The sequence below is a fragment of the Ctenopharyngodon idella genome, chromosome 8 (genome assembly GCF_019924925.1).
Source record: "Ctenopharyngodon idella isolate HZGC_01 chromosome 8, HZGC01, whole genome shotgun sequence".
Taxonomy (NCBI): domain Eukaryota; kingdom Metazoa; phylum Chordata; class Actinopteri; order Cypriniformes; family Xenocyprididae; genus Ctenopharyngodon; species Ctenopharyngodon idella.
The window spans coordinates 13,821,654-13,848,062 of record NC_067227.1 but is presented as its reverse complement, the minus strand read 5'-3'; the positions used below and the strand labels follow the sequence as shown (position 1 = coordinate 13,848,062).

Sequence of the window (26,409 nt, the reverse complement as noted above, 5' to 3'; positions counted from 1 at the left end):
TTAACAGAGGAGTCATTCAATGCCAGGATGTAGCAGTCTGACTCAACTCACAGTTAACTGAGCACACATTCACTGTGATGAACACACAATACGTAATTCGCTCTGGTTATGTGAAATGTGACGCCACCAATTGATCTTTGCATCTGATCTAACGCTGCACTGCAAGAAACACTGCAGCCTTTCTGAGCAGTTATACAATAGTGACCAGTGCTGTTTGTTTTTGTGTAGGTAGCATGGCTTATGCGCCCTGTGGTTATGGAATATTCTTTATGTCTGCCCTGATCAAGCAGATGCAAACTGAACCATGCGGAGTCAAACCAATTGATTGACCTCCTTTTGAGCAGTCAGGCGTACAGGACCACCCCTATGTGAACAGAGTGTTCACAGCTTATTGGTTGTACTCCCTCAATACTGTTAACAAGATGTTGTTATAGATTGTTTATGAGATGAAGATGCATCCCTTATTGGCTTGTTGTTCACTGTTCTTGTCGTATTCCATTACATTAGAAATCGTATCACAATGCAAGCTTACAATCCCAATGCAAGCTATATATTTTGATTGTGATTTTTTTTTTTTTTTTTACAAAAAAATGGTTGTCAAGAAATCTAAATGTGTTTCATCTGGCAACATTTCATTTAAATTGTTTTATTTTTGCAGTAAAATATCCAAAAACCACTAGGCCAGTGTTATATATTTTGTTCACTTGAGTACTTACGATATCCCAAACGTTTCCAACTATTTGTAAATCGTGAGAAAATTGAAATTTTAACCAAGGCTCCGGGACGTGTGAGGAGTCGCCTGTCAATTGCGTCATACCCGCGTTACCCTCGGTTTTATTTTGTAGAAACCACTGAAACACCAATTATACACGTTTTAATAGACAACTGTTTTGATATATTTATAGACAGAAAACTAATTGTTGTTATATAGCTCAACACGTTTAGTCTTACTGTTTAAATCTAATTTTCTTGATTTTTTGCGAGTACCATGCTTTACCATGCCTCAGAGAAAAACACTATTTTGTCAAGTAGCTAACATAGCATAATCAGATGCAGCTTTATTTTTAGTAACAGTAATACAGCATTTTCTCCATCATACAATACGTTTTAAAATTAATTGCATGCTATTTATCAACACAAGCCATCCAGTATTTAATATGTTATTCTAAAATCGATCGATCTTACTGCAGTGTGTCTCAAACAAGTGTCTCACAGCAGCCACCGAGCGAACGCACAGAGTAACGTTATAACATTTTCAACACACTCAAATGTTTTAGGGCTGCACGATTTATCGCGATAAAATCGCACGCGATATGGCAAAGGCTGCGATTATTCAATGCGTGGCTTGTCAGAGCTGTACGGCTCTGTGATCAGTAGTAAATGCTTCTCCATCTGAAAGCCAGAGGGCGCTCTTGCGCAGAAACTCAAAATATGCCCTGCAGCAGAAGAAGAGAACACGCATCATATCGCTGTAGCTGAATAAACAGAAGATTGAAATGCTTTGATTAATTAAACATGACTAATAAACACACGACTGCCTTATTCTGTCTAAGAAGCCACATCATCTCACAGAAGGATGCTCAACTGTCGTTATGAAGTGAGTTTGGAGTAAAAACATGTTATTAAATGTTGTCTTTTGTTGGACAAGATGTTAATAAATGCTTCTCGTGTCTGAAAAGAAGTTTGACGCTTTTGCTTTTTCAAATGTACATTATAAGTGATTCAAACTCGCAGTGCTTTCAGATGGATTAGCATTTGGAGCCATACTTCATTGACAAGCCGCGCATAAAAAAACAATCGCAGCCTTTGCGATTTCATAATCGCACTAAGAATCGCGTTCAAGTTCAATGTTATTTTTCGTATCGTGCAGCCCTAAAATGTATCTAATATGATAAACAGAGCTGCGTTACCTCATACTCATGACCAGAAAAGTGGAAGCGGCGCCGGCGACTGCGGCATAATAAAAGTTCCGCTGCTCGTGAGGCGTGTGTTGTGCAATCACTCCAGCGGCCTCGTTCAGCTCCCACAACACTCGGTCCTGCTCTGCTTCATACTACAGTAACGTTAATAATCGCATCCATGAACATGATTTCTTCCCGAGTCCTATCCCTATTCTTTTGCACCGTCCGTTGAGGTGAAGACCACACATCCCAAGATTCCGCGCTCAAACTTGGCGTCATCAAGCTACGCCTTTGTTTTGAATAGGCCTCTAGCGACCTCTAGCGGACAGAAATTTAATATATGAATATTTAGGGTCGGTAAGATTTTTTTAATGCTTTTGAAAGAAGTGTCTGATGCTGCATTTACTTGATCAAAATACTATAAAACAATATTATTGTGAAATATTATTAGAATTTAAAAGAACTGTTTGCCATTTTAATATATTTTAAAGAAAAGTATTTATACCTACATTTTCAGTGTCATTACGCCAGTCTTCTGTGTCACATGATCCTTTTATAATCATTCTAATATGCCGATTTGGTGCTCAAGAAACATTTCTTATTATTATCAAAGTTGAAAACATTGTGTTATGCTTAATATTTTTGTGGAAACCATGATACTTTTTTTTTTCCAGGACTCCTTGACCAATAGAAAGTTCTAAATGGCATTTATTTAAAATAGAATGTTTTTGTAACAATGTGTCTGTGACTTTGCTCAATTTAATGCATCCTTGCTGAATAAAAGTATTAATAAAAATAAATAAATAAATAAAAAATCCTATTGACCCCCACATTATTTTTTTTTTATTATTTTTTTTTGACCTGACTACATTAGGTTACACCAATGAATGGTCATTTTAAGGGTAAGATCAGGCAGAAATAGCTTTTTTTTTTAAGTATTAATTTGAACTATTGTGTATTTTAATCATATATTCTGTTTTAGGGTGACTTGTAACATTCTGTCAAGGGACTGCAGATGAAAAATGGCCTTTGGCTAACTCTGGCGCATTTACTGAAATGTTTATTAATGTGCACTGTCCCTGTAAAGAAAAAAATAAGAATCCAGTGACAGTCTTATTATAAGTTTGGTGTGTTTATCAGTAGATTTCCAATGTCAAATCAGAATTATTTAGATAAACAGTTTTGTTGTCCCACTTAAGAACTTAGTAGCTGAGTTTTATAATTACAGCACCTGATTTTCTGCTGAATGTATTTTATAAATATATACATATATTTTTGCTATGGCTTTAAAAGCACATTTCCCAGCAGGGAAAAGCATGGGGAACATGCTGAAAATGCAGTCAGGTGCAGCATTATGCACAGAGGTGAATAAATGTAGTCTAAATTAGAGACATTATAAGGGGGAGGAGACAGACCACTTGTAGAAAAAGTAATGGGAGAAATCATAATGATATATATATATATATATATTATGATACTGTTGTTTTCAGATTTTATTGCTAAATTCAAAATATGATATGCTATTGTTATTTTGACAAACAATTTCTTAACTCTTTCCCCTCGTAAGTTTCAAGAACTGTACTTGTTTGCATGTCCCCAGCATGGAAAATAGTTGCCTCGAGGTGTTATCTTACCTTAAAGGGATAGTTCACCCAAAAATGAAAATTCAGTCCATTTACTCACCTTTAAGTTGTTCTAAACATGAATTTCTTTCTTCTGCTGAACACAAAAGAAGATATTCTGAAGAATGTTGGAAACCATTCTTCAGAATGTCTTCTTTTGTGTTCAGCAGAAGAAAGAAATTTATACAGATTTGGAACAATACAAGGGTGAGTAAATGATGACAGAATTTTCATTTTTGGGAGAACTATCCTTTTAAGGTTTGGTGCTGAAATGAATACGTGCACACATTTTTTTTTTTTTTCTTTCCACATTTCACTATTTTTTTTTTTTTTTTCTTACTCTCCATCTGTTTATCTTTATAGCCATCCATCCATTCATCCATCATTGGATCTGCTAAGCCTAAATAAGCATGAGAACACTCCTTGCTGGCGTATAGGAAAGTGTATACTGTTTACCTTTGGGTCCTGAGAGCCGAATTCATTCGATTCTCCACCAACATCATAACAATAGATTAGATAGTTGACAAAGAGTAATTGCTTTCTGCGGTATGTGTGCAACAGTGAGGTGGAAAAGCAGTACAGAGGCATGACCTGATATGGGAATAGTATTAGATTTCATTTAAAGGCTCCAGTGTTTCAAGGCTGTGTATCCTCTGTAGGATGAATATGTGTGTGCAGTTCAATGGTACCAGTGAAAAGCCCCCCTGTTGCTATGTAAGGTTATGCAAGCTCTGTTCTCCAGCCTGTCTGCGGTTTATCATGAATACCCTGAATTTAAACACAAGGGGAAATTATGTTTGCATACAGAACAAGCTGGTCTAACTATCTTCGAATGGCCACACATAACTACTCCACAGAGTGAAGTGAATCTGTTAGCATTCCCGTTCATCTCAGCATCACTTGACGGAAGCACACTTGAATTTGAATCTTTGCACATAGGCATGAAGTTGTTATTAGCTGAGTATTGTAGACTGTCTACATAATATCAGCTAACATTTTATTGTGATGGTCCCACAACAAACATTCTACTGACTATATGTTACTTTGCAAGTACATGTTAACTTATTTTACTAACCCTAACCACCCCTTATTCTTCTAACCTTAACCTTTAATGAGAGTTTGTTGACAGTGTTACCTAAGTTTCTTGAATAAATACATTGATCATCAATGGAGAAAGACTTTTTTTTTTTTCTTTTGCCCCAGAATGTGTAGCTATGGCATCTTCTCATCCATGTTAACTGCCAATTTCCATGGTTTTTCTTTGACTTTTCAAGTGATTTGTGATGGATAAGGACTTTTAATAAGCATTTAACAGGGACTGCACTCACAATCCGAATGATTTATAGCCTATTAATATTTATGTTCATTACCAAGATTTCAATTCTTTTCTATGACTTGTACAGGCTTGGAAATTACCATTTTCAAATGACTTGATTTTTAAACATCCTTAAAATGAGACAAATTTACTTGAAAAGCTAAATAGAGTGCTAGAGGGATGACATTTTTTTGTAGACCAAAACCCGAAAAAAGGCTGTTCCTTTATCCCGAATCAATGGGGTTTTTAATGGGTTTTTGGTTAAAAGCCTGAAATAAGGAATGTGGTTACCACAAGCTCAAGAAAGGCATATTAATTACATTTTTATTACACATAATACCCCTTGGTGATTTTTACGACATTGAAGACATGTGACCATTATAGCCCTCGTTTAGTTGTTTTACTTCTGGCTATTTAGGCTTTAAAATTAATAAAAGTTGTGTTAATTTGGGAAGATTATCATGATGAATGAAACTTGAAAGGCTTGTCACAGCTTATTTTCTAATAAATAAATAATAATAAAAAAAAAAACATTTTCTTACGACCTTACATAAATTCTTTTGACAACATTTGGGTAACAAGTGAATTAGCTACAGTTAGCATCAAGCTACACATGACAATTTATAAGATTAATACTAGGCTTTTACTCAAAACTCACTGTAAACCACCATAGAGTGTTTGTATTAGCTTCTGATTGCAATCTAATGTGGATTTTGGCCATATGATGTAATATAGCAGAAATATGTTTGTGGCATTTTAGAATAAGCTAATCACTACACTTGCTTAGTATTTCTCATGTAAACATCCTTTACTCTTATAAAAGTAGCCCAAATCACATGAAAATCATATGCTGTCGTAATCATATGTTTATTAGCTTCATGTTTCATATGTGGAAACATTTCTATGGGTTAGTTAGGTACGGAGACAGACCGTAGAAATGTAATGGAACTTTGTCATTGGAAAAGACAGGCCGGGTTATGAAACGTAATAAGTAACATATTTGCAAAGAATGATCTTATTACCAATTCTGTGGGGTGTGTAATATAACAAGTAGTGTAACGAATTACCGTTGCCAGGGAGTAATAAGTAAAGTAATAATATTACTTTTGAAAGGAGTAATGAGTAATAAATAACATTTTTTGATAGCACTCCATTGTGTAAGACAATTAGATTTGTATAGAGTAATGCAAAGTACACTATTGTGATCAACATAGCATGCATTATGTGGTCTTTTAATTAAGAATGAATGTTGATTGAGTACTCCCTGAACTGCAGTACTTTACTAACACAGCATTAGTGATGCTTTATCACCCACTGTAGCTTGAGCTGTGCACTTGTGGACACTGTGAGTATGGCACAGAATCAGTCGTAATTAATTTTGAACCATTGTGCAGTGAACCAGGTTCAACTTAACAGGAGGCTAATTGATTTTGACAAAAGCTCCCCCGGTTGTCTTACCAAAGACAAACACTTTGTAAGTGATTTTACCATTGGGAAAACTAGAGAAAGCCACTGAGCAGTAGGAAAGGCTTGTGATCTGATTTTATACTTGGAGGTGGTTCTGTCTTAAGATACAGACGAATAGGGTTAGGGGAGTTTCTGAGATCACAGAACTGTTCTTCAAAGTTGCGAACTTAAGAGAGACTCTGCTAAATGGTACATCAAATTATTATATAAATGCTGCTAATCGTGACTAACGTACAGATGGAAGAAAGCTATAGAGAAGTCAAGAAAATAAGTAAAGATTTAAAAGTTCAATTCAAGTTTATTTGTATAGCGATTTTCACAAAATTGTTTCAAAGCAGCTTTACAGAAAATGAATGTGTCATTGTTACAGTTAGGAAGTATTCTGTTATCAACCAGATGAGTGTGTCAAAGTAATGAGATCAGAGAGTGAATTTCAAGGGGGATGCAGTTCCAGTTCAAAATGTAGAGGATATCCATTGTTTATCCATGTAATAACCTCCAAATGCTATGCAAATTTCATACTTAAATATAGTGGGATTTTCTATGGCTTAAAAAAATAAAATATGTCTTCAATTAGGGTGCCCCAGTGAATCTCTGCCATTTACACAACTGGCTAAAAAACAGTACATGTCATGTGGTTAGTTAACATGAAGTATTCAGTTAAAGGGTTAGTTCACCCAAAAATGAAAATTATATCATTAATTACTAACCCTCATGTCGTTCCACACCCGTAAGACCTTCGCTGATCTTCAGAACACAAATGAAGATATTTTTGATCAAATCTGATGGCTCAGTAAGGCCTGCATCGCCAGCAATAACACTCCCTTTTTCAATGCCCAGAAAGCTACTAAAACATTTTTAAAACAGTTCATGTGACAATAGTGGTTCAACCTTAATATTATAAAGAGATGAGAATACTTTTTAAAAATAACAAAATAGTGACTTTATTCCACAATATCTAATGATTTCAAAACACTGCTTCATGAAGCTTTGAAGCTTTACGAATCATTTGTTTCGAATCAGTGGTTCGTATCAAACTGCCAAAGTCACGTGAACTATTGAAGTTTCAAAACACTTATGACGTAACAAAGCCTCATTTACTGAAATCATGTGATTTTGGCGCTCTGAACCAATGATTCGAAACAAATAATTTGTAAAGATTCGAAGCTTCATAAGGCAGTGTTTTGAAATCGCCCTTCACTAGATATTGTGGAATAAAGTCGCTATTTTGTTATTTTTGGTGCACAAAAAGTATTCTTGTCGCTTTATAATATTAAGGTTGAACACTGTAGTCACATGAACTGTTTTAAATATGTTTTTAGTAGCTTTATGGGCATTGAAAAAGGGAGTGTCATTGCTGGCGATGCAGGCCTTACTGAGCCATCGGATCTTACGGGTATGGAATGACATGAGGGTGAGTAATAAATGACATAATTTTCATTTTGGGGTGAACTAACCCTTTAAGCAGACACAGTGAATGTGATTACTGGATGTGCTTGTAATGATTACAATATAAGGATAATATTTGACAATTTTGTGTCATTTCTGTGCAAATAACATTGCAGAATGATTGTTTTCTAACAGGTTTCCCTGAACCAGGGTTTTTATCAGTATCTAAAACAAACTATAACTGAATAAAATAAGCATAAATAGCGAATAAAAAAAACAAAACAAAAAAAAACAAAAGCACATCAAAATTACTAAAAATGAAACTAAAATTAACATGAAAGCTTTTATTTTTAGGTTTTTAGTTAATTCAAAATATTAATAAAACTATAATAAAACTAACATAACACTGCCCTGGACACTGTCTGTCTTCCATTGGTTGGACAAACAGATAAAAAAATATACAATATATTAGGAAACAAATACATATTTCAGTTTTAAGGGATTAATTGATAAAAAAAAAAAATAAATAAATAAAAATAAAAGCTAAAAATACTTTTTTGCATGATTCCAGAGGGGCCTCAAAGGCTAAAATCTATAATATGTACATAATATGCTTAATTTGAATGACATGTTCTAGAAGAATTCCATAATTATGTTCCAATTTAATATTCATGTTCCTTTGGTCTTTTGTTTGTATTTTATGAAAGTTGACTTCTGTTCAATTTAAATGTCAGACTTAGCCTTCATCCTATTCTGGTTCCCATGGATACTCTGGAATCTCTACATGTGCAATAAATACCTGAGGAGACTGATTCACATCTTGTAAATTAAATGTCTATAATTCCCTTAGCCTGCTGGTGCACTGTAATAGATCCATCACCACAGGGGACGTCCAAGACTAGATGGAATGACACCTCATGTCTTCCTAAATATTGTTTATGAGACTTATAATCTAGTTTATTTAAAATTTCAATTTGAACGCCAAAGATGGATGACTTTTGCTTCAAGGTCACTGTATTGTGAGCAGAGGTTGACAGGTACCTGAGCAGGTGAATAAGCCAAACAAAATCAGCGTGATTTTAGCAGCAAGGTCCAGCCTCAAACATTAAGAGCACCTTCAAGGTCAAGTTTACCGGGACTAGCGATATAAATGTAACCACATAGGGTTCACACTGATTTTTTTGTTTTTTTTGTTTTCAGTAAAAATATTTAAATATCATTAAAACAAAATCAGTATATATTAAGATATCAATACCTGTTTACAGAAAATAAATCTTGAAATTTTACCATAAATATATGAAGTTTTATTAAGCTTTATGCTTAAAACAAGAAGTATTTAAACATTAAAACAAGGTAAATATGTTAATTATTATAATATATTAAGGTATTTTTGTATATAAAACTTGCCCTTGTTATTGAAGGCAAGTCTTTTTATCTTGAACAATTTCATTTCTCTTACATAAAGGATGCTTAGAAAAATACTGGTATTTTAAATATACAGAATTTGAAAATTGCCATTTCCAGGCCTGGCAATTAATAAAATCAATGAACAAGTCAATGAAAGGTTATGGAAATCTCTATAATGAGCATAATTTTTTCTAGTTATGCTGAGCTCTAAAATATTTAATGGTCTAGAAATTGCTCTTTGTGATTTCTGTCTCTATAAAATAATTGTTAAAAATCCTTTTCCATCACGAACCACTGGAAAAATCATGGAAATTCACTGATTAAAATGTATGGGAACCCTCACGGCTGGAGACTTGTGAGTTCAAACCCTAGCGGTCTGTGGTTTTCCCAATGGTACCATAGCAAGTAAAAAGAAAAAAGAAAAAAACACAGTATGTATTGCTCTCTGGCATTTTTCTCTCTCTCCGTATGCCGTCTCTCTCTCTCTCGAGCTATGATACTAACGCCAAGCACAAAGTATCTTTCCCCAGAATCTAGCTATTAACTCTATGACCGATAGCAGCAGTCAAAGTCTATTACCTCAGTCATCCACTTTCATAAGGACAGGCTGGCCACAGGGAGGCGATAGGACGCCTCACCCCCACCTGCTCTATTTGTCCTCTGCTCCCTCCCTTTTGCCCCGAACCCAACCCCCTCCCTCTCCCCCCTCGTCTACTGCCACTAAATCATCAGCGCTGGCCCTAGGGCAGCTCAATAGCTCTACACTGGATCACAGACGGTTTCTAAAACTGCCAACCAGCCGGGTGGACCCACATCCACGCATACACACACACTCCCACATTTTCCCTGGAAACACTTCGGTGCATTTGTTTATGTGTACAGCGGAGAAGAAATACGATGACAGGCACAGCACTTGTATCTCCTTGTGAATCCCTTTTTAATGATTTCCATTACTGTAAGTGGAGATGCAGCGAGACAGTAGTGCAAGATTGATGAGGCTCTAGGTGTAATGTTAAAACAGTCTGGGCGCTGTGCTGGGACTCTGAGCAGGCAGAGTGAAAATGCCAGGGTTTATACTGCATGGGGAAATACCTTATGACTGTACTGCACTGTGCACCCAGAACCAGCAACCACTGCAAAACTACATTCAAATATAGAACAACACATGATATCCCTCACCTGAAAAGGCCATCTTAGACCAACGACATTATCCAGACTGGTTTATGTTGGCTAGTGCTAATTATGTGACTGGTCTAGTTGGTGGACCACCACTACCATGTTATTTACCATTAAAAATTTTCTGGTAATCTAGCATTATAATTAAAATTCTAAATGAAAATAAAATAATATAGTATATATTAGTATTCCTAATAGAACTAATAGACCATTTTACTTACTTTTTACTATTTTACTATTTTACAAAGTGTTTTTTGATCAAATAATTTTAGCATTGGCATAAGAGACTCCTTTCAAAAACATTAATACATTTTTATTTGAATATATTTTAAATTGTAATTTATTTCTGTGATGGTACAGCTGAATTTTCAGCATCATTACTCTGACACAGTCTTCAGTATCACATAATCCTTCAGAAATCACTCTAGTATTCTGATTTGGTGCTCAAGAAACATTTCTTTTTATTATCAATGTTGAAAATGTTGTGTTGCTTAATATTTTTGTTTTAATTTCAGGATGTTTGATTAATCGAAAGTTCAAAAGAACAGCATTTGAAATAGAAATATGTCTTACTGTCACTTTTGATCAATTTAATACATTCTTGCTGAATAATTCTGTCAATCAATCAATCCATCAATCAATCATTTAATCAATCAATCAATCAATCAAATCAAATTTCTTATCTTGGACTCCAAATCCAAAAATGTCTGTAATTCAATCCAGATACTATAATGAAAATCTAATTTTGCACAATTATACAATCTGCAATACGTCATATCATACGAACAGAACCCTAGTCTTTTCAGGAGGGTGGACAGAGGCAAATCTCACCTAACGCTCATTAACAGTTATTTTACTGCAAACAAAGGTTCAGTAATGTATGCTATTGGTTTATTCAATGACTGAGACAATTGGAAGAACTTTATCTGTCAGATCACCAAGTGTAGGACACGGCCGAATAGATAAAACAACAACAACAACAACAACAATGATGTATACCCACCCATGCCCTCACCATAGAGATGAGATGGGAGCAATTCTTGTTTGCCAGTTAAGATTTTCTATTTCAGTTATGCCTTTTGGCACTTTCCATTTCAGAGAATCTCCCTCCTGCTGTTCAATAGTCCCACTCATCTGGAATGATGTAGTTTGAGGAACAAATGCCACCACAACAGTAGTGAACTTGTTTGCCAGGCAAAAAGGACAAGCAATCTTGCTGGGAGGAATATAGGCTCACAGGTAGAGGATTGTTTTAGCTCCATTAAACTGGAAATGGATGTGCTCTTAGAAAATGTAATGAAAGAAAAAGGCAATTATTCTGCAATATGCTGAGGGTTATTCTTCACCTCACTATGCAACTCCCATATGAGCAAGCCTTTTTTTCCCCAAAAAGAGTGTGGGGAAAAAAATAAATAAATCTTTAGTAAACAAAGAGAAATCAGAATATTAACATGCTTCTCTGAAAGAAGAATTGAAACCCAACTGAATTATACCTGCTGGCCAAATGTAGATGTTAGTAGGTGGCCTAATTATGTTTTTGAATGGCTGAATTGTTTATTTTTACTCTTTTTTTATTTATATGGCCCCATTATAAAAGTCTCAATCATGAAATTATGCAATTGTGATGTTTGTATTTTGGCAGGTAACAGGATGTTAAACACTTGCTGTCAATCATATCAGAGATCTGAAATTTCTTGGTCTCACAGGGCAACAACTGTTTTCAATTTAAAAAAAAAAAAAAAAACAGCAACAGCAAATGCTGCCAAATCCATTATTTACTCCTTCCAAAAGAAGCATGTAAAATCCATTGCACATTGTGTGTCTTGTGTTGGATTTTATTTTAGAAGTAACCTGCTGTACTCACTGAAGAAATACCTGCAAAGCAGTTTGTAAGCCAATATTACATGTGCAACTGATGTAAACCGTACCTACAACATTGCTGAAGTAAAACAATCTTTATTGAAAATAGTTGTTTTGAGACTAGTGATTTTTTTTTTCTAATAACTGTTTGAGTGTGTTTACAATATTATTACTTTTTAATACACCATTGCATATAGAGCATGCCTAAATATGGCCCAGAGTCGCATAAACTAAAAATGAATAAAAACTATAGGCAGTGGCTATAAGTGCAATTAGCTATAGATGCTATTTACACTAAGTCTAAACAGCACCAATTTTTTTTGCACTAATTGTAAATAGTTGTTTACTATTATATTGTATAGTATATTATAGTATATCATAAAACATTTTTTTTTTCATTCTTTATTTCAGACCCTTAGGTCCATATCAAACAAATAAAAGACAAGTATGCAGTATGCACACTGTAAAAAATAAATCCGTAAAATAACAGAAAAAGTACTGGCAGCTCATTACCTGGACATTATCCAGTAATTTTACGGACATTTCCGTTAACCCTAAAACACAACTCAATAAAGTGCAAAATTCTAAATACAGGTAAAACAACTGTAAAAAAAATAAATGCAGAAAATTCTGTTAAATTAATACAGTACATTGTGCCCTATTGTGGTAAAAATCCATCCACTCTGTTTGTTATTTTACCCATAAATCTGAAACAGTGTCTCAAAATTAGCCATTCAGGAATGTACTCCAATGTGACGTCACACTGGCACAGGCCCCGTCCATGACTGGCAACGGAATCTGCCCTATTAGCTTAGCTCCTCCCCTGAGTAAGCCATACACAGTCCGCCATGTTTATCTCCTCGCCAGAGTATTTAACAGTAGCATTCAAGTAAGATATGTATTCTTATTAAAACTATAAGTACTATAACTATAAATACTAAAGTTATTCAGTCAAGAGCAGTGAGTGTTTTTCTGTCTTTATTTTTTTGTTTGATTCATTTTAACAGCATATATAACAGTTCTGTATATTTCGCTGCTTTCACTTTAATACACAGATCTAATATACACATGCAATTTCTTTCCCTGCTGTTTACGTTTACAGACATAATCGACTGTGTTTATGTGAACTTTGTGTGTTTTTGACATAACTTTGTGTGCATTTGACAGTTTAAGCGCAATAAAACGTGAAAGAAAACTTAATTTAATACTCACGCGAAGCGCCTTCTACTAGAACTGACGAAGAACTGCAATATCAGGTGAGCATGACCACGATAGAGATGATAATCAAAACAAAACAGATGTTTTGTTTTGGCAGAGTGTCTGAGGCACGAGCTGTAAAGGCACAGCACTTTTCTGGATAGGGGGTGGGGAGCAGCAGCTCATTTGCATTTAAAGATACATGTACGAAAAAAGCATGTCAAAAATGGGCATTTACAATATGGTATAATAAATTATCTGTGGGGAATTTTGAGCTGTGACTTTACAAACACATTCTGAGGACACCTGAGACTTATATTACATCTTGTGAAAATAAATGCCTCTCCAAGCTGATATGCAATGGGAAAAGGGAGAAGGTAGGGAAAAGGCAGATTCGAACTTGGATCAGTCGCATCAAAAGTTAATGTTACCCACCTTACTCTCCACACCACTGATCCCATTGTTGGTGGAATTTCTTTTGTAATTTTGTTTGGCTCAATCAGACACTGATGGGCGGAGTTAGTGTAAATAGCCTCTGCCAACAAGGTGGGCTTTTTGTACTTGGTATAAATAGACACTCTGAAAACTGGAATAAATAAATGAATAACAGTAAAATAACACTGATCCGAAATTAATGTCTGTATAAACTTGCTACAACAGATAGGTTGAAACCCATATGACACCTCCTTAATCTCAAATAAACTGTTTTTTTTAATACAAAAATGGTATTTTAATCATAGCCTGCTCTGGATTTAAAATTAAAGAATGCACTGTGCACACACAGTCCCACTGGGTTTGCAAAATAAAACTAAAATGGAGCATAAATTAAGAGATGGCGTATTTGCCTACTGCAGCGTATCATTTTAAAAGAATTTTACAGCATAAAAAGAAGACAGGAGGAGAAAGGAACAAAACAGCGAGGATCTCAATTAGAGACTTTTTTGGATTTTTCTTTTTCTTTTTTTTCTTTTTTTTGGTCTTTTTCCGTGACCAAATATCTTCTTTATTGTCTTGTATTCCTACATTGAGCTAAGGCATATCTCAGGTAAATCCAGACTTGAGCCTGATTAATACCCCAGCTGTGAATGAATCAGGGTGGAGTAAATGATCACTGGGTCGAACAGGAAGACCGGCCCGGTGAAATTAAATTAACTCAAACATGTCAGCCACTCAGAGACTGATTATTGTCCTCAGCCCTCTCACAAATCTCTCATTTGCCTCAATTTACTGCAAACGGAAAAAAGGACAGTGTGGTGAGATTCCATTTTAATCCATATCTTTCAGGGAAAATGTAAAGACCCTGGTATTATATAATTTATATATATTATATAATTTTTTGACAGATACAGTTTAAAAAAACTTCCACACAATAATTAGTATGCTATATTACACTACATTGTGTCTTCAAGAAACGTAACAAAACTCTCATAACTTTTAAAAATGTGATTATTTTACCCAACAATACCCACCATTGATTGCTTTTAGTTCATCAATGCAATCATGTCTTTAATAATGGCAACTTTAATAAAATGAATGGCAGTGGTTAATGATATCTGATAAGGGTTTCAAAAAACACATTTCTGATTTGATGTTGGAACATGAGCCTTACTTATGGGTCTGTGAAAATAGTTGGGTTGGGAAGACAAAAAATATTGGGAAACACTATGCAATCCCATGATTGAAGACTGCAATTCCTTACTCATAGAAGTATAACTCAGATTCAGATGTCTCATGAGACATGTACTATATATATATATATATATATATATATATATATATATGAATCAATCACAAAGTTGATTTTAAAGTATTTTCAGCTGTGTTTATTGATGCAGGTTTTTAATATACAGTATCTCACAGAAGTGAGTACACCCCTCACATTTTTGTAAATATTTTATTATATCTTTTCATGTGACAACACTGAAGAAATGACACTTTGCTGCAATGTAAAGTAGTGAGTGTACAGCTTGTATAACAGTGTAAATTTGCTGTCCCCTCAAAATAACTCAACACACAGCCATTAATGTCTAAACTGCTGGCCACAAAAGTGAGTACACCCCTAAGTGAAAATGTCCAAATTTGGCCCAATTAGCCATTTTCTCTCCCCGGTGTCATGTGACTCGTTAGTGTTACAAGGTCTCAGGTGTGAATGGGGAGCAGGTGTGTTTAATTTGGTGTTGTCGCTCTCCCTCTCTCATACTGGTCACTGGAAGTTCAACATGGCACCTCATGGCAAAGAACTCTCTGAGGATCTGAAAAAAAGAATTGTTGCTCTACATAAAGATGGCGTAGGCTATAAGAAGATTGCCAAGACCCTGAAACTGAGCTGCAGCACGGTGGCCAAGACCATACAGCGGTTTAACAGGACAGGTTCCACTCAGAACAGGCCTCGCCATGGTCGACCAAAGAAGTTGAGTGCACGTGCTCAGCGTCATATCCAGAGGTTGTGTTTGGGAAATAGACGTATGAGTGCTGCCAGCATTGCTGCAGAGGTGGAGGGTCAGCCTGTCAGTGCTCAGACCATACGCCGCACACTGCATCAAATTGGTCTGAATGGCTGTCGTCCCAGAACGAAGCCTTTTCTAAAGATGATGCACAAGAAAGCCTGCAAACAGTTTGCTGAAGACAAGCAGACTAAGGACATGGATTGCTGGAACCATGTCCTGTGGTCTGATGAGACCAAGATAAACTTATTTGGTTCAGATGGTGTCAAGCGTGTGTGGCAGCAACCAGGTGAGGAGTACAAAGACAAGTGTGTCTTGCCTACAGTCAAGCATGGTGGTGGGAGTGTCATGGTCTGGAGCTGCATGAGTGCTGACGGCACTGGGGAGCTACAAGGAACCATGAATGAGCAGAGCATGATCCCCTCCCTTCGAAGACTGGGCCGCAGGGCAGTATTCCAACATGATAACGACCCCAAACACACCTCCAAGACGACCACTGCCTTGCTAAAGAAGCTGAGGGTAAAGGTGATGGACTGGCCAAGCATGTCTCCAGACCTGAACCCTATTGAGCATCTGTGGGGCATCCTCAAATGGAAAGTGGAGGAGCGCAAGGTTTTTTAACATCCACCAGCTCCGTGATGTCGTCACGGAGGAGTGGAAGAGGACTCCAGTGGCAACCTGTGAAGCTCTGGTGAACTCCATGCCCAAGAGGGTTAAGGCAGTGCTGGAAAATAATGGTGGCCACACAAAATATTGACACTTTGGGCCCAATTTGGACATTTTCACTTAGGGGTGTACTCACTTTTGTGGCCAGCGGTTTAGACATTAATGGCTGTGTGTTGAGTTATTTTGAGGGGACAGCAAATTTACACTGTTATACAAGCTGTACACTCACTACTTTACATTGTAGCAAAGTGTCATTTCTGTGTTGTCACATGAAAAGATATAATAAAATATTTACAAAAATGTGTGGGGTGTACTCACTTCTGTGAGATACTGTATCTCTGTTCTGTGTATGTTGCAGTGTAAACATTCTTGCTGCACTATTCCTTAAGAACTCTCTGATCTTTACTCCTAATTACCATCTTGATTTCCCTAGAGGTCTCTTGGCTGAAGTGCCGAATGCTCTTGATAAACAGAAGTTTGTTTCTTTAATTAATGTACAGATTTTTAAAACACACAATAGGCATTAAGGCAGCTGTGATAGAGGTTCATTCAGTCGTCTCAGAGGACTTTTGTGACGTCTGCATTAATATAAGCTTACAAGTTCCTTACAAGTGCATTTTAGAGAAAATTTCCCCTTGGCTCATGTTTAGTCAGCTCAGTGGTTCTTAACTGGTTTTGCTTCAGATTTTACCTATGATACGTATAGTGTAGTTCATTCTTATATAAAATATATAAGAATGAGAGATATCATGCAATCTGGTTTTAAGGTGTCTTTGTTATGGTGTAATTATACATACTGAGTAATATGAATTAGCAGCATGTAGTTACTATAGGGTTAGAGTTAGGATTAGGGTTTGGTTTACGGTTAGTTGCATGTAATTATGCAGAATTTACTGTTATTACTACAGTTAGTACATGTAACAAATATAACAAGGACAGTAAAATAAAGTGTTACCAAATCTTCCTCTTAAAAGCTGATATTTACTTTGCAAAATGCACAGTTATATAATTAGTTGCATTTTATTAAGTACATGTGTTTTTAAATGACATACCATACACTTTAATTCCTTTTATATAAAGCTAAATATATATATTTTAGGGCCCAAGCACCGATGGTGTGAGGACCCTATTGGAATTGCTCCATTTCTTATTATTCTCCAGAATGAATCGCATTTTTGAGGGCCTAAATATGCTTGAAAACTCATGAAACTTTTCACACGCGTCAGAAGTGGTGAAAATTTACATCTGATATGGGTTTCAGAATTGGGTGTGGCAAAATGGCTCTATAGTGCCACCTACAAAATTTCAACTAAGTGACCCTCGCACTATGTTTCACGTACAAGTATGAAATTTGGTAGACACATGCAACAGCCCAATACCTACAAAAACTCGGGCATATAATGTCCAATCTGCTCCAAACTTAACATGTTTTATTAGAGTCCTGGCTTAAAGACATTTACATAGCAATATTCAGTTAGTCATAGCGCCACCTGCTGGCAACAGGAAATTGCTTGCTTTACACTGTAAATCACTCTCAGACACACATTTAAATATGCCATGAAGTACCAAACATATTAGAAACACATTAAATCATGCTAATGTATGCAATTAACGCCACGAAACAGGAAGTTGTTGTAACTCGGGCATACAGTGTCCGATCTGCCCCAAACTTCACATGTTTGATAATAGTCCTGACCTGAAGACATCTACATGTCAATATTCAGTAATAGCAAAAGTGCCACCTGCTGGCAGCATGAAGTGTGGCACATCAAACTGACTTTGTTATTTTTCTCCTATATTTACCTGCTTAAATGCATGTCTCCCACTATTCACTGTTTTCCTAAGGCCATCAGGTGGCGGTGGCCCTGGGTGCAAGGGCCCTTTCAACTCTGCTTGCAGCTTTAATTAATAATTATAATTACTACTTTTTGCAGTTTACAATTAGAATATAATAATAAGAATAAGAATAATATTTACCATATTCATGAATCATATTTTCTAATTAATGGTGTCTCTGAATGTCCCCACAGGGAGGTTTTGCCAGCTTTAGCTCACTTCTGTGGACATTTAACACACACACACACACACACACACACACACACACACACACACACACACACACTCTCTTGGTTATGTATATTCATGCTCTTTAAGTCTCCTAACAGGATGTCTCTAAAATAAACTATTGGATGTTGTGGATTGAATCACAGTCTGTTTCTATATCCCGTGTCTATTTGGAACAGGATCAAAGGCCTTTCTCAGTCAGGTTGATATTGAATGTCTTGGCTGATGCTTTAGGGACATTAGTGCTTGCTTTGCTTGAATTACTTGTTTCCTGCTGACCTAATGGAGTATTAACAGGGGGGCTTGGGCTTATTAGACACAGTTTGTGTCCCAGACATCAATGTTATGAACAAAGGCTGTGGTGACAGCATTGAAAAGAAATGTCTCGTTTAAGGACCACTGTTGGATTGGTAACTACATTCTGTTATTCGTATGCCAATGGAGTTGAAAAAGGAAAGAGATTACAAATAAACATACAAGGTTGTACCAGTAAATCTGTTGTTTTAGTATAAACTCATTACAGTAACAGTATGAAAAGGGTCTGCAGAGCCTAATGATGTGACATTATTTGTAAATGTTGTCAGATGATGTCGTAGAGGTCACACATGTTTTGAATGTCTAAGGATAATGGTGCGGTCTCCTCATTCTCTGGTCCTTCACAAACAATTATACAAAAGCAATTATCCAGCATGCATCAGTGAAGCGTAGCACACTGTGATTTAGCTGCAGATTGGGATCTCTGTTGCTATCATCATTTTGTTCCGTTCTAAAAATTTCTCTCTCTGTATTTTACGACTAACTACACAAGCGAATTAGCCCACAGTTGAAGCTTGGCTTCAAATATTCACTTTTGTGATAAGTCCTTTTTCAGCAGAGCAGCTGATTTTTGATCTTACTTCCTCCATTATACTATGCTCATCGATTATGTGTTTTCACAGTGAACAGACTGGGGTGGAAAGTAGACTGTGGAGGAATGATTCTTTACGGTTATGGTCTTCCAACAAACATCCATCAAAGTGGTTGCTCCCTGCGCAGGAGAGATTTTATATATTCATCTTCATCACCTCAGGATTTGAGCTCTTTTTTAATGGTTTACATATCCTGAAGCAAGGAATGGCAAAACAGTGAGGGGAAACGAAACCACAGGATGAGCCTCACCTGTATAGTGTTAGATCCATGTTTGGATTCAGTTTACTTTGTACTAGATCGCTCTCTCCATCAGGACATAAAGATTTTTGAAAAAATTAGATGAATGATTTCTGAAAGATTGGAGTAATGGCTGCTGAAAATTCAGCTCTGTCATCACAGGAATACATTACATTTTAAAATAATAATAATCAGTAATTTTGAATTTTGAATTATAATAATATTTCATAAAAGTAGCATTTTACTGTATTTTTGATCAAATAATGCAGCCTTGGTGAGCATAAGTGACTTCTTTAAAAATCATTAAAAAATCTTACCCACTCCAAATGTTGGAATGGTAGTGTATCTCTAAAATGACCATTAAAGCAACGTAATTTTTTTCATGTCAGATCTTTTTAATGAATTCAAAAGTTTAACTTTTGGGTCCTTTGAAGAAAAGTCTACATAATACAGTAAGTTTCAATGAACAATATCAATTTAGAACATACAGTTTACGTTGCTAAGAGTGGTTGCTAAGGGTGTTGTGTAGTGATACACAGAACCGTTGGGTTCGACATTTCACTTAGTAACGTTAGGCATTTTGATTTATATGCTGTTTAATATTTGATGATCATGTTATATTACATGTGCATATGCAATGCTTCGATCACTAGTTTCTGTTTCTTTTTCTCCTGTGTTTTAATCCTTCTACCTAATCAAACTACCGAAGCGGTGTGTTAGCTTAATGCTAATTCCAGTACTCACTGAGTTGCTGAAGCACCTCCGCCAGCATTTATCTTTTTTTTTCACTCTGTCGTGGAACTCACTCAAGGAAACATCATAAAGGCAGGAGTATTGTTGCCATAGCTCCACCTTTTCTCCATTGCATAATTCCACCTAGCAGCACCAATACCATCGCCTCTCTCTCATTTCACCATGTTTGAAACTGTGTAGGGAAGAGCTTCTGTGCTCCTATTGGTCAGCTTCACAGATGTGACAGAACCTGTCGTGGAGGACTGAAAAAAATTAAACATGCTAGTCTTTTTGTCATGACATTGTGAGGCATCGCAGACACGGCGTCGGTTGTCGTCCACTATGACACACTATATGAGATGAAACGATCAATTCTTGTGTCCCGAAGCCCATTGTTGTTTACGAATCACCACGACACCCTACGTCAAAAGGATCGTGCCAAAATTAGGCTGATATTGTGTACTCTGAACCAAGCATTTGAATACTTCATTATACTTAAAGTATATCTTGATCAAAAGATTGAGTACAGGTATAGGCCAAATATACTTAGGGCCAGATTTACTAAGAGCTTGCACCAGCGCAGACCCTCATTTGGTGTTAAAAAACTACTGTCAGGATTTACTAAAGACACGCAGTGAAAAATTAGCATCGAAAAGGTGTTATTTTTGTGGCTGACCTTATTGCATATGCATTTGTAGGAGTTTCCCTTTCAGACGCAAAATTTATGGGAGGAGAATATTTAAATAAATCACGCAAGGTGATTTACTAAGGTTTGCGCTAGTCAGTTTATTGGTATTTGCGGCATTATTTACCGCTCCAAAAAAGCATGTCTTAAACCAGACGCTGATTTGCGCTGCTCTTGATTGAGTTGGTCATTATGGAAATGATGCTTTTTTGTAATTGCACTCTTAGATAATTTGCCCTGTTTAGTATATCTGTTATAAGTCAAGTACACTTAAGTGTAATTTTAATTATATTTCTGAGCAGAAATATACTAATAGCACACTTAAATAAACTTTTTTTTGTAAGGGAAGCTAAAATGCAATGTGTAGTGCATAAATGTACCTGCAACCAAGCACAATTATACATTATGATACATTCTATTAATGAAAACAATCTCTTCTAGTATCAAGACGTTTGATACTAGGGCAAAGATGATTTGTAAAATGATGTGGGAATGATTAGCTAATGATTAGCTTGTCTAGGCTACTTGAGAAACTAGTGCTATATTTGCCCCATTCACTTATGTCCACTCATTGTAAAACCCAGCACTGAAGAAAAAATCCAAACCTGTAGTGGAATGCATGTTAAAAATCCTGTCAACAATGTCCGTGTGCAGCTGTGGAAGCCGTTTGGCATCTCTCACCTGACTCTACAGTGAGACGGTGAGTGTTCTCTAGTAGAAAGCCGTCAGACAACGTTTGTCTGTTCAGCTGTCACCTCGGCACTCCTGAGCTGGGCTTACTGACAAAAAGAGACAGACACATAACAGAGACAAAGAGACAGAAACAAGAAAGAATGAGAGGGAGAAAGACACGAGGGAAAAAACAAAGACAGACTCCCTGTGGACCCAGGTAATAGGCTGTCTCACCAAATGACCATCAGAGTTCACTTCACATTGCGATGATTGCAGGTGAAGGAACGGCAAAGGGAGAGCGACTGAAAGATGAAGCTCTTATTCAGATTGAAATGTCACTCGGGAAAGGACATATGCTAATTCATATGTTCTGTGCATTTAGTAAGTGCTATTTAAAACAGCTTCATGCTGTGCTTTGTGTTGTCAAGTTCAAACATAACTATTCAGTCAAAACAAAGTGGAAAAAATATGTGTCCCAGAGGAAAAGCTGATCACTCAGAGGTTGCTTTGTCATAGCTCAGGAAATGTAATGAAGATCTCATGTTCCATTGAAGTATCAACTTCTCCAATGCTGCTCGTAAAATTGCTTTGGAGAAATATAAATAGACACAAATATGAGTATCTCAACATGCAGTAAGAGTATAGAGATATAAAATAAATGTGAAAAGCATAACTCTGATAAATTTGAATGTTTGAGGTCTGACTTTTGGTGAAAAACTAGAATTTCTCTTCAGAAATTTCTGTTTTTGTTTTCTGGTGAAACATTTAAGAAAGCAGATGTCTCAGTTTGTTCTCCATTTGATCTTATTGTCAATATAGGGGAAACAATTGAGATATTGAAGAGATCCCATTTGTGATTTTTCATTCCCCTGGGATGTTGTTTGCTCCGTTTGGTTTTCTGGAATGTTAAAATCATCAGTCATTCACATCAATGCTCTGCTGACTTTATATGACCTTTTATGTCTATTAATTTGGCTTAAAGTAACTGGACTTTCCATCTCCAGACAACATTTTTAAAGTCACGAGTCAGGTCCTTGGTCCTTCATGGACACAGTGTACTGTAAATACAAAGAGAACATTTCTCAAAAAAAAAAACAACAACTTGACATGTTTTTGTTAAACTACATTTAAAAATATTTTTCCTTTGCTTTGAAAGTTGTTTAATCTTCACTTTTTATTTTTCATTGACCTTTTAATATTTCATATTTTCAGTTTATCTGCAGTACTCTTTCATGTGATTTTCTTTAATAACTGGAATGAAAAAGTTTCCAGTCCTTTTCAAATGTCTTTAAATGTATAATCAAGTCATTTTGCTTTCAGACTTAATTGTAGCAGACGTTTTGGTCTATTCATTTTAGTTAGGATAATTCATGCAATTCTATCTGTCTGTCTAACTGCAGAGTGAATCCTTGACGCTCGGTCAGCAGGTGGAGTTATGTTTAATATGCACTGTTCCATGTTAGTGATCTAATGTGAGTTAGGGACTGTCTGAAGACATATGCCATCTTTCATCACATCTCTACATGTGCACACATCCACGTGTAGCCCATCCGCCTCAGAAACCGCTGTGTGACAGTGGAGCTCGCGGTATGATAAAATGAGACTGACACAGCTTAAATACTCCAATGATCCGCATTCCCCAACAGAAAAGAGGACCTGAGTGCCCCCTGCTAGTATGCAGGTGTCTGAATTACATGGAATGATTGTGAATTTTGAATTCTGGATTAAAGCTCCCGAGAGAGACTGTCAGAAGGGAGTACTGCAGGCAAAGGCTGGCTAATTTTTAATTTTGACAGGCACAAGCTTCACACACTTATCGCTGAGGGGTTTTACTGTCTCCCCAACTCAGTTCAAGAGTCACAAAGCTTCCTTTGACAATAAGTATCCACAGAACAGACAGTAAAATGCAACAGTTACACTCCACTGGGTTCAGTTTAATATGCAATTTACACAGTTTTTCTGACATTGCTCTTTTAAGATAATTGCCCCAAAAAAGAACATCTGATGGTGAATAGTAGCAGTAACTTTTACATTATTCCTCCGATGTATTTTCATGGTATAGGGGCCTCTCAACCCTTGTGAAAAAGAAGTGCTTAATGTGCACTTGTAGTGTACTTCAAATTTTAAAAGTATATGAAACATGTACTTGCAGGTAATATAATATTAATGAAAATAAAGTCCACTTAAGTATAGGCCTAGCCTGGTATACTGCATATATTTAACAAAATGCTCCTGTCTAAGTTCATTTTTGTAGCTGACTGATGAGTTTTTGGACATTGAAGGGCTTTTCTGAGGTAAATGTGATGGTACTGTTTTACTGACGCCTTTCCGCAGTTGAAACACTCATTGAGCGATTACTGTACATATGAGACATGATACAAATTTCGGTATGTTGTACTGTAGCCTATATTTTATCATACATTCGGATGTTTATTTGTGTTTAATTCATATTGTAACTACTAAAGCCGAAGAGACGATCGGTTCACGTGCACTCTGCATGAACTAAAGCGCTACAGATCTGTCATGCCACAGAGCGCCAAGAAAGATGCGGCATCTCGAGAGAAATGTCTATGATCTCAGTCAAGTCTATGGGAAAGTAACCCATTTTCGATTCTTGTGAGGTTTATTGTGCTTGTAATTTCACCCAGACTTATTTTTAGGTGTGGCTACACCACTGGTACTACTAGATTGGTCAAACTTCAACTATTTAACTATTTCCTTTTAATAAAAAAAATTAATTCCAACACATTTTTTATTTCGTTGAAATTAATATGCAGTTAAGTGTCTGAAAACGTTACATTCAGTTCACACTTAAGGATGTTGTTTTAAATTATATTATTACCATAATAAGTACTCTTTTTAAAAAGGTTAAAGTGCTAAATTCTAAAGTGTACTTCTTTTTCGCAGGGTAAGTTTTATGGCTACATTCACAACAACACTGACTTTACTATATCAACAGTATGCAGCATGTTTTATGCATATTATCTGCATGCAATACCATAGGTTGGTCCTATGTCTCATATATTTGCACTATTGTACACCATTTTGTAAGTAAGTAAATTTAAACATAGCAGAGCTATCCAAAGTGCTGAACAGAGTAAAGAAACATAAAATAAAAACAGAGTAAAACCAAACAAAACAGACAATAAAACAGGAGTATGATAATATTAAAATGCCAGGGAGTAGAGATACGTTTTCAATTTTGATTTTAAAATGGTAATGGTGTAAGGCGGATGTCCAGAGGCAATTGGTTCCATAGACGGAGTGTGGCAACGGAAAAAGCTTTATCTCCCTTAGTTTTTAGGCGGGAACGAGGAATAGATAAAAGAGCCCTGTCTGAAGATCTTAAAAGTCTGGAAGAAGACAGAGGAGTAAGAAGATCATTAAGAGCTTTAAAAACAAACAACAGAATTTTAAACTGAATTCTAAAATAGATTGGGAGCCAATGAAGCGGTCAGCAGCCTTGCAACTGCATTTTGTACCATCTGGAGGTGTGCAAGCGATGACTGAGGAAGACCCAGATACAATGAGTTACAATAGTCTAAGCATGAGGTAATAACCTTCTCCAAGTCTTGGAATGACAAAAACAGTTTAAGTTTGGAAATAATCCGCAATTGATAAAAACTATTCTTAACAACAGAATTAATTTTTTTGGATAAACATAATTCCTGGATCTAAGTCCAGGATGACACCAAGGTTCCTTACCCAGCTCCTTAATGAGACTACTCCTTAATTTTGGGGGACCAAAAACAATTATTTCCATTTTGTCCTCATTAAAGGGTTAGTTCACCCAAAAATGAAAATTATCCCATAATTTACTCACCCTCAAGCCATTCTAGGTGTATATGACTTTCTTCTTTCAGGAAAACACAATCAGGGTTATATTAAAAATATCCTGGTTCTTCCAAGCTTTATAATGGGAGTGCTTGGAGTTTTTGAAGTCCAAAAAAGTGCATCTATCAATCACACTATGCCCTACATTATAACGCATAGTACGTCATGTCATTGTGTACTACATCGCGGAAGTTAACGCTTTTTGGACATACACCGAATGCGTATGGCTGTCGTGCTGGAAGCCCGTTATTTTACTTTATAATGTTTTAAATAAGGATATTTGTCTTATACAAATGCATCGATTCGCTTCAGAAGGCATTTATTAACCCCCCAAAGCCACGTGGAGTATGTTTTATGATCGATGGATGCACTTTTTTGGACTTCAAAAACTACTTCCTTCAATCACTCCCATTATAAAGCTTTGACAAGCCAGGATATTTTTAATATAACTCTGATTGTGTTTGGCTGAAAGAAGAAAGTCATATCCAGTTAGGATGAGTAAATTATTGGATAATTTTCCTTTTTATGTGAACTAACCCTTTAAGTTGGAGAAAGTTATTTGATAACCATTTCTTAATGTCCCAGATGCATTCCAACAAAGGTTGAATGGAATCGCCAGGTACAGCTGTGTATCATCGGCATAAAAATGAAATAAAAAATTGTGCTTCTTAATAATATCCCCCAGTGGACACATATATAAGTTAAAAAGAAGCGGACCCAAAATAGAGCCCTGAGGTACTCCACTAATAATAGAAGCAGAAGATGAAGAGAACTTAACTAACTCTACAGTAATGCGTACTATAGTAATGCGGGTAATGTGTTTACACTTAAA

At 36.1% G+C, this 26,409-nt stretch overlaps 1 protein-coding gene across 2 annotated transcripts in view; it reads left to right on the top strand.

Annotated features, from left to right (window-relative positions):
- The window catches only part of gfra2a (GDNF family receptor alpha 2a), a 92,460-nt gene that overhangs the window by 4,796 nt on the left and 61,255 nt on the right, over positions 1–26,409 (top strand). The gene's annotated exons all lie outside the window — the stretch shown is intronic.